Source organism: Anas acuta, chromosome 2, assembly GCF_963932015.1.
Source record: "Anas acuta chromosome 2, bAnaAcu1.1, whole genome shotgun sequence".
In the NCBI taxonomy this organism is placed as follows: Eukaryota; Metazoa; Chordata; class Aves; order Anseriformes; family Anatidae; genus Anas; species Anas acuta.
Window position 1 is genome coordinate 53,385,357 of NC_088980.1, and position 12,302 is coordinate 53,397,658.

General features: G+C 45.0%; 1 pseudogene; it reads right to left on the minus strand.

Annotated features, from left to right (window-relative positions):
* Positions 1–10,098, minus strand: part of LOC137851615 (tRNA selenocysteine 1-associated protein 1-like) — a 145,982-nt pseudogene extending 135,884 nt beyond the window's left edge.
* Between the last annotated feature and the right edge of the window lie 2,204 nt (positions 10,099–12,302).

Consider the following 12,302-nt stretch of genomic DNA (forward strand, 5'->3'; position numbering starts at 1 on the left):
CTTTTTGACAGTGGGGACACGTGGCTACTATGTGTTTCGCGTCGGTGGCCGAAATCCCACATCTCTTAACTAATGCTTTAGCTCCGACGTGGAGGGACTCATGTAGCTGGTGGGCATCTTTTAGTGTCCATAATCCTTTTGCAGCAGCGTCTGCTTTGTCGTTACCGGTTTGGTAAAACCCTTTGATTGGGTTGTGGCTGTTGACGTGGATGACCGATACGGTGCCTTTTCGGGAGAAAAGTGCTTCTTCTAGCATTAGAGCAACCGTGGATATTGACACGCCGGGCCCCGACATGGCCAAGCAAAGTTTGGCTACAAACATTGAATCGGTCACTATGTTGAGGTGTTCCATTGGGAACAGTCCACAGGCTAGTACTACGGCCGTTGCTTCTAATTGCTGGACTGAAAGCGCGTGATCGGTCATTTGAATGCAGTGCCATTCTCCTCCCGATTGCCATACTGCCGCTGCGGTTGAGGTTGCTGAGGATGCATTTGTGAAGACCGTTGGTCCCTGTTGGGGCCGGTCCATGATCTTCTGTGGGAGGTCGATGTTGACAATTTTCAGCATTTGAGCCCAGGGGGGCTTAATAGCGTATTGAACTTCTCCACGAAATCCAGCAAGGGCTCTGGCTAGAGATTCTGACATCGCTACTGATTGTGGTAGCAGCTGTTTACGAAAGGGTAGATATATCGTGGCAGGTTCGATACCTAGGTGTCTTAGGGCGAGTTTTCGGCCTTTCATGATGAGGTTACCAATGCACTCGACTCCTGGAGAGAATGCGCGTGATGGTTTTCCTAAGACTATCCACTGTATTGGTTGAACTTTTTGAGGGGGGCCCTGGGCTAGCGCCCCTACTCCCCCCCTTTCCGTGAAGTATACATACAGATCAAGGGGTTCATTCGGGTTCCACCTGGCAAGCGTGCTTGATGATAGTTGTCGCTCGATAAAATCGAGAGAGTTCATCGCTTCTGTCGTCAGAGTCTTTTGTTCCCATGGGTTTTTTCCTTTTAAAAGATCGTGCAGGGGAGCCATGGTTTCACGAGGAATCAGGACAATATTGCGGAGCCACTGTAAGGATCCCACTAATTGTTGCATATCATGGAGTGTTTTGATGTCCCGACGGATTTTCATCTGGGGGGGGTTATGTAAGAACTTGTGATCCCCACTCCCAAAAAACTTACACATGGTCCCTTTTTAACTTTCGCGCTCGCGATTTCAAACCCGTTTGTTTTTAAAGTTTCTGAGACTCTTGACACTAGCTGGTCCACTTGACTTCCTGACGGTGCAGCGATCAGGATATCATCCATGTATTGGATGATAGTCGCGGTCGGGTCGCTGTGCCGAACTGGCGCCAGCGCCCGGTCCACCGTGATCTGGCAGATAGTAGGCGAGTTGATCATTCCTTGAGGCAGCACTTTCCACTGGAAGCATAAGTTGGGGTGTTGGCTGTTTGGAAACACAACAGAGAAAGCAAACCGTTCCTTGTTTTCTTCATGTAGAGGTATTGAGAAAAAACAGTCTTTAATATCAAGGACGGCACAAGGTTGCCCTTCTGGTATCATAGAGTTCATAGGCAACAATGTTTGGACAGGACCCATTGGTTGAATTATCTTGTTTGCTTCACGCAGGTCATGGAGGAGGCGAAATCCTTCACCGGTTCGCTTGGGTATTACAAAAACTGGGGTGTTCCATGGGCTAGTAGAAGGCTCTATATGACCTCGTTGTAGTTCACGGTCGACTAGCGCGAGAAGAGCATCCATTCGAGGCTTCGACAGGGGCCACTGCTCGACCCACACTGGGTTGGACGATTTCCACTTCAGTCTAATTGGTGGAAGTGGGTATGCGGCAGTGGCCCTTACGGTAAATTTGTCACCCTGGCTTTTAATAGGGATAAAGCGTCCCTTCCCAGCAGGGGAGGGACTCCTGACATGACATGGGAGGAGAGTAATGGTTTTCTCCGGTCCCTTTTCAGTGTGTAGCGTGATTTCGGGACCACTTGTTGCCTTCAGGAGGCAGTGGCGACCTGGTTCAGGAACGGCACGGCGACCAACCCCAGGCCGCTCGGTCCATCGGCTCACAGACACCAATGTGGTGGATGGCAAATGGCGTTTATTGTCGAGTCACATGGGGTTATCTACCCGAGGCCCATAGCGTCACTTCCGCTTGCTTACATCACAGGCCATATGCTACTGTCCATCAAGGGAGGGGCTCCACCTTTCCGTACAGCGCCACATCTTCCGCCGCCAGACCCTAACTACCCACAGATAACCCAGCTGCATATTCAAAAAAAATCCACTGTTTAGACTTTTCTTCACTGATTCTGTACAGGCAGGCCTTCTGTGTTTGCAGTGCCCAATTTATCTGACTTGAACTGGGGATGCAGAGAAGTGAGTTCGATGCTTTTTGTCAAGAATACAGGCTGAAGGCATTCTGAAACAGCTTCCAAGACAAGCAAACAACTGAAACTAATCCAGTGGCTGGATATTTCAATGCTAAGAGAGCATGGTACTCAGCCATTCAGAAACTTGTTACTGATGTGTCTTTTAATACCTACGCTTGTTTCAATACTGTAAAGCTACACAAGTTCTAATAAAGAGGTAATCCATTGTCTTGTTACTGTAGTAAACAAACAGAAGATACATCATCTTCCATCTTCTGGTTCCAGCTGCACTCTTCCTACATACAGTTCTGTAGGGAAGGAAAATCTGAAAATACTGTTGACATTCATCTGGATAGCCAAAGCGAGAAAACATGTTTGCGGCTTATTACAAGTGCTATCTGTACTAAAACTGATGTACACTGCATAAAATACGTTCAGATAACTGTTGCCTTCAGGAGGCAGTGGCGACCTGGTTCAGGAACGGCACGGCGACCAACCCCAGGCCGCTCGGTCCATCGGCTCACAGACACCAATGTGGTGGATGGCAAATGGCGTTTATTGTCGAGTCACATGGGGTTATCTACCCGAGGCCCATAGCGTCACTTCCGCTTGCTTACATCACAGGCCATATGCTACTGTCCATCAAGGGAGGGGCTCCACCTTTCCGTACAGCGCCACATCTTCCGGCCGCCAGACCCTAACTACCCACATTTCCCCCCTCCCTATGCACAACCAAATTAGCTAAAATATAACAATCTTAAGACATAGACATCATAACTTAAAATAAAAACATAAGGCACAATAACCAGGAGAAAACTAGGAGGTAACTGGTAACCCTGAGTAAATACACTCTTAAAGTAGTTGTTGGTGTTCTACCAACATAATGTAAACTTTCTCTAGCCAACTTTGAACAAACAACACAACCTTATTTAGTATACAAGGTCCAAAGATAAGATCATACAAAGGCATCGCAGCCCCCCACCCACGGAGGCTGCCTCGCTGTTGTTTGGGTTCTGCCAGTGTGGAGCTCTCAGACTTAGGCAGGACGCTTGCTGACTTATTGTCTTGTCACCGGGGTATACAGATTACGGGGGTGTCCAATGATCCATTCCTGTGAACAGAAACTCAGTTTTCGTTAGTAAGGTCTGGTTTGATGGACTTAAGCGGACACCATTTGACCCTGCCATCTTTTTTAACTGCAGCATACCCTCGCCCTGTCAGAACTAATTTCCACCCTTGTTCCCATTCTCCCAGCTCGTTTCTAACTATAACTGATGGGCCTTCTTCTAGTGCTCGAGTGGCCCAATGTTTTTGGACGGGGCTATCCACCTTTTCTCCCCTGGGGAATTGATTTAGTGCTAACAAAGCGGTCGCTAGCAAGCGTGCTTGCTCTCGTGGGGGAATGGTGGTGGTAAAACCTTCTGTTTTTGCTAATACCTCTAACTTAGATTTCAGAGTTCGATTCGCTCGTTCGACTATGGCTTGTCCTGTACTATTATACGGGATGCCATATATTAGAGTAATACCCCATTTCTGAGCGAATGCTTGGGCTGATTTGGACACAAAATTCGAACCATTGTCCGTTTTAATCTGATTAGGGATGCCAAGCCGTGCCATGGCTGTCAGCCAATGTTGGATGGTTGCTTTGGAGTCGGCCTTAAGGTGTTGTTTGGCTACGATCACTCCGCTATATGTGTCTACGGTTACCGCTAGCCACGCTCGAGGTCTCAGCAACTGACAGAGCGTAAAATCCGTCTGCCACACCTCAGAGGCTTTGAGACCTCTGGGGTTGACTCCACTGGACCACAGTGGTGCTTTTTGACAGTGGGGACACGTGGCTACTATGTGTTTCGCGTCGGTGGCCGAAATCCCACATCTCTTAACTAATGCTTTAGCTCCGACGTGGAGGGACTCATGTAGCTGGTGGGCATCTTTTAGTGTCCATAATCCTTTTGCAGCAGCGTCTGCTTTGTCGTTACCGGTTTGGTAAAACCCTTTGATTGGGTTGTGGCTGTTGACGTGGATGACCGATACGGTGCCTTTTCGGGAGAAAAGTGCTTCTTCTAGCATTAGAGCAACCGTGGATATTGACACGCCGGGCCCCGACATGGCCAAGCAAAGTTTGGCTACAAACATTGAATCGGTCACTATGTTGAGGTGTTCCATTGGGAACAGTCCACAGGCTAGTACTACGGCCGTTGCTTCTAATTGCTGGACTGAAAGCGCGTGATCGGTCATTTGAATGCAGTGCCATTCTCCTCCCGATTGCCATACTGCCGCTGCGGTTGAGGTTGCTGAGGATGCATTTGTGAAGACCGTTGGTCCCTGTTGGGGCCGGTCCATGATCTTCTGTGGGAGGTCGATGTTGACAATTTTCAGCATTTGAGCCCAGGGGGGCTTAATAGCGTATTGAACTTCTCCACGAAATCCAGCAAGGGCTCTGGCTAGAGATTCTGACATCGCTACTGATTGTGGTAGCAGCTGTTTACGAAAGGGTAGATATATCGTGGCAGGTTCGATACCTAGGTGTCTTAGGGCGAGTTTTCGGCCTTTCATGATGAGGTTACCAATGCACTCGACTCCTGGAGAGAATGCGCGTGATGGTTTTCCTAAGACTATCCACTGTATTGGTTGAACTTTTTGAGGGGGGCCCTGGGCTAGCGCCCCTACTCCCCCCCTTTCCGTGAAGTATACATACAGATCAAGGGGTTCATTCGGGTTCCACCTGGCAAGCGTGCTTGATGATAGTTGTCGCTCGATAAAATCGAGAGAGTTCATCGCTTCTGTCGTCAGAGTCTTTTGTTCCCATGGGTTTTTTCCTTTTAAAAGATCGTGCAGGGGAGCCATGGTTTCACGAGGAATCAGGACAATATTGCGGAGCCACTGTAAGGATCCCACTAATTGTTGCATATCATGGAGTGTTTTGATGTCCCGACGGATTTTCATCTGGGGGGGGTTATGTAAGAACTTGTGATCCCCACTCCCAAAAAACTTACACATGGTCCCTTTTTAACTTTCGCGCTCGCGATTTCAAACCCGTTTGTTTTTAAAGTTTCTGAGACTCTTGACACTAGCTGGTCCACTTGACTTCCTGACGGTGCAGCGATCAGGATATCATCCATGTATTGGATGATAGTCGCGGTCGGGTCGCTGTGCCGAACTGGCGCCAGCGCCCGGTCCACCGTGATCTGGCAGATAGTAGGCGAGTTGATCATTCCTTGAGGCAGCACTTTCCACTGGAAGCATAAGTTGGGGTGTTGGCTGTTTGGAAACACAACAGAGAAAGCAAACCGTTCCTTGTTTTCTTCATGTAGAGGTATTGAGAAAAAACAGTCTTTAATATCAAGGACGGCACAAGGTTGCCCTTCTGGTATCATAGAGTTCATAGGCAACAATGTTTGGACAGGACCCATTGGTTGAATTATCTTGTTTGCTTCACGCAGGTCATGGAGGAGGCGAAATCCTTCACCGGTTCGCTTGGGTATTACAAAAACTGGGGTGTTCCATGGGCTAGTAGAAGGCTCTATATGACCTCGTTGTAGTTCACGGTCGACTAGCGCGAGAAGAGCATCCATTCGAGGCTTCGACAGGGGCCACTGCTCGACCCACACTGGGTTGGACGATTTCCACTTCAGTCTAATTGGTGGAAGTGGGTATGCGGCAGTGGCCCTTACGGTAAATTTGTCACCCTGGCTTTTAATAGGGATAAAGCGTCCCTTCCCAGCAGGGGAGGGACTCCTGACATGACATGGGAGGAGAGTAATGGTTTTCTCCGGTCCCTTTTCAGTGTGTAGCGTGATTTCGGGACCACTTGTTGCCTTCAGGAGGCAGTGGCGACCTGGTTCAGGAACGGCACGGCGACCAACCCCAGGCCGCTCGGTCCATCGGCTCACAGACACCAATGTGGTGGATGGCAAATGGCGTTTATTGTCGAGTCACATGGGGTTATCTACCCGAGGCCCATAGCGTCACTTCCGCTTGCTTACATCACAGGCCATATGCTACTGTCCATCAAGGGAGGGGCTCCACCTTTCCGTACAGCGCCACATCTTCCGCCGCCAGACCCTAACTACCCACAGATAACCCAGCTGCATATTCAAAAAAAATCCACTGTTTAGACTTTTCTTCACTGATTCTGTACAGGCAGGCCTTCTGTGTTTGCAGTGCCCAATTTATCTGACTTGAACTGGGGATGCAGAGAAGTGAGTTCGATGCTTTTTGTCAAGAATACAGGCTGAAGGCATTCTGAAACAGCTTCCAAGACAAGCAAACAACTGAAACTAATCCAGTGGCTGGATATTTCAATGCTAAGAGAGCATGGTACTCAGCCATTCAGAAACTTGTTACTGATGTGTCTTTTAATACCTACGCTTGTTTCAATACTGTAAAGCTACACAAGTTCTAATAAAGAGGTAATCCATTGTCTTGTTACTGTAGTAAACAAACAGAAGATACATCATCTTCCATCTTCTGGTTCCAGCTGCACTCTTCCTACATACAGTTCTGTAGGGAAGGAAAATCTGAAAATACTGTTGACATTCATCTGGATAGCCAAAGCGAGAAAACATGTTTGCGGCTTATTCTTGTTTTCAAAATAAAAATATTAATTTAATAAAGAAATTTGGTAAAGAAATTTTGGACAGTGCTCTCTTGGAGAAGACCATTTCTGTTCTAAAGCAGGAGGCAACATTTGCAGAATTATGCTAGGTAAACAGAAACAGAAGTGTCATTTTTTTACTGTTTAACAGAACACACAAGCTAACCTCATGAACATATTGGAATTGTTTATATGAAGTCTTCTTTTGTCAGTATCCTGAATCAGAGTTCATCAAATTTGGTATCATTTCTTTAACTATTCAGAGACCTAAATTGCCCTAAATAAATGATAGAACTGAGCCAGTAGAGTAAGAAACCCTCTCAGGAAGTGCTAAACTTTAAACTTCCCATTGCCCTAAGCTCATGAAAAGCAAAGAATAGTATTCTACACCTGTTCTAGTAATAAACTCCTTTGGCATTCTCCATGCATTCCCAGATTTTGGGAATTAGTTGTCTAAGAACAAGAACTCCCCAGCGTATAAAACCACTTGTTGTCCCTTCTACTTCATAGAGGCCCAAATCTGAAAGTATTTACGAATGCATTCAGCTTTGCTACTGTTGAGAAACAAGGCTGGTTACAATGGCAGCTAAGCCCAAGTGACACTGTCTGGCTAGACATAAGAGGTGGATTCCCCCAGCCATCCTGAAACAGGTTGATGAATCCAGGGAGTCAAAACATAGCACTTCTGCATTTTTGGTTTTGTAGACTGCATCCTGTGTACAGCCATTACAGCAAGGGCCACAGACTTTACAAAGGCAGAGCTACAAGAATCTGATTATTTAGAATAACTGTATCAATGCACAACTCATTGGTTACCTTTTAGAAATTCCTATGCTCAGCCGGATTCATTTTCCCCCCAGACCTGGTGCATTCTGGCAGTCTTGCAGTGCCCTCATCTGATCACCTTGCTCACCAAATCTCACGTAGGCATACCCTCTACAATTTTCAAAAGGGAGAAAACAAATTCTAGTATGCATAACAGTTACAAAACTAATGAATTCAATTTCTGTCTTCTACAAAAAAAACAAGATAGCAGCTACTAAAGCTTCCATTACTTAAGCAACCTCTCCGGCATGTGCACATGCACAGAAAAGGCTTTCACCAAATTAAAAAACCTGGGCCAGAAGCAAAAAGCTTGTTCCTTGGTAGCATTAATATGCAACTCGCTAAGAGTCAGCAAAACACTACATTTTAAGTGCTATCTGCGTAAGTAATCAGATTCCATATTTCTGCATATACAGCAGTTAATCAGTTAGCATTAACCCACTCCTACCACTGCATAACACTAGCATTCTTTTTTATCTGCTTTCTCAGAAGGTTCTTGAATTAGTCTATTACAGGCAGCATTGTCTGAACAGCAAACTCGCTCATTCCTGCTTGACTCACTGCATGGCCAGTAGTTTCTGCTAGACTTTATTTACTACTAACATTAGGTTCCATCCCCCAACCCCCTAAGATTTGCCAGGGCTTATGTTTTTCCCCAAACAAAGTAGGAATTATTTTGTCTTCAGTATTGCAGATGACTAAGTAGACACACAGCAGCGCTGATTTCAGTGCACAGCTCTTCCTCCTCCCACAGCTTCTAGTTTTTTTTTTTTCCCCCCATGTAGATATGCATATGGGTAAGTTGAAGCTTATCACAGTAACTGCCTGAACTAACCGGAAAGCTCTTAAAAACACTCAAGGATCTGTGCTATTAAGAAAAGCAGTGCTAAAGACTAATCTCACTCTTCGTGCCCCAGAAAAAAAGCACTGGAACAGCTCCGACGCAAGCTCTTACATATCGCTTATAAAAGCGAACACACTGATAACGTTACACATTTGCACTGGAATTACCTGGAATATCCCAGCAGGTCTGTTGCTATTTTGCAGTCAATACATGAGGGATACCTCTTTAGGAAATAGTCATAGAGCTGGAAATCATCCACTTCTGGAGTAAGCTCCCCAACAAATATTGAATAATCTGGTCTTTAAAAAGAGAGAGAGAGAACAATTTTAAGGTTCAAGACTAAGATAGCTGATTCCCATTATATTCACAGTTAGTTATCATCAGACAAAAAAAAAAAAAAAGTACTCCTTAGAGATTTGTCTCTAAGTACAGAACTCTACTGAGTTGCGTAGAAAATTGCAATGCCACCACTCTAATCTAAAGTTTTCCATTACTCTGGGTCTATTCTACTGTTTCAGCAACAAGGACCCATTTTCTGACAACTTGCAACAGTTTGTTTCAAGAAGAAGCATAGTTTATTGTCTGAACAAGAAAGCAGCATAAAAATACCGAGAAAAATGATCAACTTAAACCACAGCCACGATTCAAAGGAGCTATGACTAGTAGCAGTAGAAATACTGCTTCCCAGTGATCATGGGAGACAGCAACTGCAAATAAACCATTATTTATAGACACGTATTGCCAATGCAACATTTAGCAACCACACCAGCCATTTTGGAATTTGAAAAGTGAGTGATGGCATTCGCTATCAATTCAAACAGGTAAGGCAGAGTTTCTCATTTCAAAAGGTTTTTACCTGGCTGAACTACTACTACTAACAAACTCTATTCTTCCTGGGTTTATTTTGTTCTTTTTCTTTCGTTTTTTCTGTGGTGTTCTCCACCAGCTGTAGGCCTGGAGGCATTCTCGTTTTTTCCCAAGCAAGTCCTGTTGGGATAAAAAAACACCTCTATAGTATTTAGCCTCATTTACATTCCTCCCTCCCACTCCCCATCACCACAGGTGATTTCCCCATATTCACCTTGCCCTTGAAAGAAGCCTGGGGTCCCATTTCTCCCTCCGCCTCCCATGAGGGAAAGCAGCCTCTGGGGAAAACGCCTGGCAAAAATAACAGAGCCAAAGGATTGTATGAACAGCCATATTCCCCTGACTTGTCAAGCTGGCTAAAGGATTGACAGCTTCCTCTTGGAATTCGGAAAAAAGCAGTTAGCCCTTCGATGCTGGTCAATCCTATGCGTTAATTAGCTTAGGACTGGATTGTGCTCCATTTGAGCTCTCGGACTCTCAAAAAAAAAAGTCTTCAGTAGCACAGTGAGTGATGAACAGGCAGGAAATCATCACTCCTGCTCAGAAGAAATCTCATCTGTCCCTGTCTCCCCTTTCCTAGGAATTCTTCTTCCTTATGTGAGATGCCTCTCCTCACTACCTAGCTGCCAGTCACTCTCTCAGGCCAGGAACGACGACAGGAGGCCCATTAATGGAACGCAAGGAGAAAGCAGACCAGGAACAGGCACTAACTTGGCTGAGGGGAAAACTCAAAACCCAGATGCAAGGCCAGGAACTAAGAGGCATAAAAAAAAAGTGCCTCCAAAACAAACAAACAAAAAAAAACAAAACAAACAAACAAACAAAACAAAAAAAAAAAAAAAAAAAAAAAAAAAAAAAAAAACACCCCAAAAGCCACAGTTAAAAAGGAAGTGTGATAACTACAGAAAAGAGGAGAGAAACTGCCATAACAACACAGGTTGCCTCCCTCATTTAGTATTCTGAAGAACAAGGATTTCCAAAAATATGATTGGCGTTTTTCAGTAGCTTTTACTTACGCAGGCTTTAGTGTTCTTCCTCTAGAACACATCTACATAACTTACATAGAGAGTGTTACTCACAAGATCCTTCAGAAGAACTCATGCTCAAATAATCCAAACTGCAAAGCTTAACGTTTTGCCCCCAACCTGCTTCGGTTGTTATGATCAAGCATCCAGAGGACAACCACCAATTACCAAATTACCAGAGGAAATCACAGGACTAGAACACCCAACTCAGAGTGAGCCAGCCATTTCAGCTTTACATTTACTAGGAATTCTGAGTATGGTTCTGGGATCCATTTAGACACTACAAACCTGAATTTCTCACCACAGGATCTTACCTGGTTTGCCATGGTTGAAAGAATCTGTCTTCTGTCTTTCTCAAGGAATGCAGCTGCAAACGCTCAGTTTATTGCAGTCCGTCAGCTAGAAAAAATGTGAGGGAGGGGCAAGAATAATCTTAACTTTGAGGTCAGTTTCTTAGATGCTCACCCTGTCCAACGCTTTTAACATTATTAATTCACAACTCGGGAGTTTCATTTCTGATGTGTCTCAATTGTTTTAGCCATGACAAGAAGGATACATAGCCAAGGGGACTACGATTAGAAGTCTTCTTCATTTTCTTAAACTGTAGTAGTCCACAACGTTTTTGCATTGTCCAAGACACTAAGAAATTGTGAGCTTTTAAGTGACCTACACCTTATCCTTATTTCTAAAAGAACATGCAATATTGTAATTTAATAGTTCCATGTTCTGAAGTAATTAAAAGCGAGGCAACGAAGATATAAGCTTTCATGTTTTCTACAACTCCTCAAGTCCCCCCAACACACACTTAGAGACAAATTAGAAGTTGTATCTGCTTGTGGTACCAGTTACACAGCTGAAAACAAGCAGTTGTACTTCCTACCTGCTGAAAACAAGCAGTTGTACTTCCTACCTGCTAAAGGAGCAGAGATGTTAAGAGACATCTGGTTAATAGAGTATTTTCTATAAAATACAGCATCGAGTACTTTGTGGAAACACTCGTTGTGTTGTCAACTGAAAAGGTAGTGCTACAGATGTGTTGGCCCAGCAGAAACAATGTGAAGTATCAGTGCTGTTTTTTGGCCGTTGAGAGGCTGGTCCCTAACATGTGACTTGTAATGAGGGGCCCACATAGACGATTTCATCTAGTCTGACACTGTGGTGGTGTATGACCCAAGCCTATAAACATCAAAAAATCAGGCTGTGGCCACCCATTTTATGCAGACTTTGCCTATTAAGGTCTCTACTGTACAGCATAGAGACGTGCACCTTCTGTTCTGGACTAGATAGTGCAGATACCAGTTTTGTAGTTCAGTGAATGAGGTTGGTTGGGCTGTTTGTTGTCCAGAGCTGAAAAATGTTGGGAGTGTATTCTCGTGTAGTCTACATAAATGAAAATGATGAGAGGAAGAGAAAGTTGATTGCAGTCTGTGTGCTGCTGTTACAAAGTAGTTCTCTGACGTCTTTTTCCCTCTCCTGAGATTTATTAGCCTATTTCCCTTTCCTGTTAGGAGTGCATACCTGGATTGGGATGGTGTGTGCAGTGCAGGTTCTTTACTGTAAGAGCACAGTGAATGCCAGACTTCTTCCTGCTCTGCCGTGTTAACCATGAATCACTGCTTCCTGAACTTGTGATTGCATCAGAACTGCTAGAATGCCTTGTAGAGTCTTTTTACTGGGTAAACTTCACAGCTGCAGTTACAACTTCCAGCCTGTATTAGCTGAACACATTGTATTGGTGCCCACCATCAGTTTGACAAAGATGG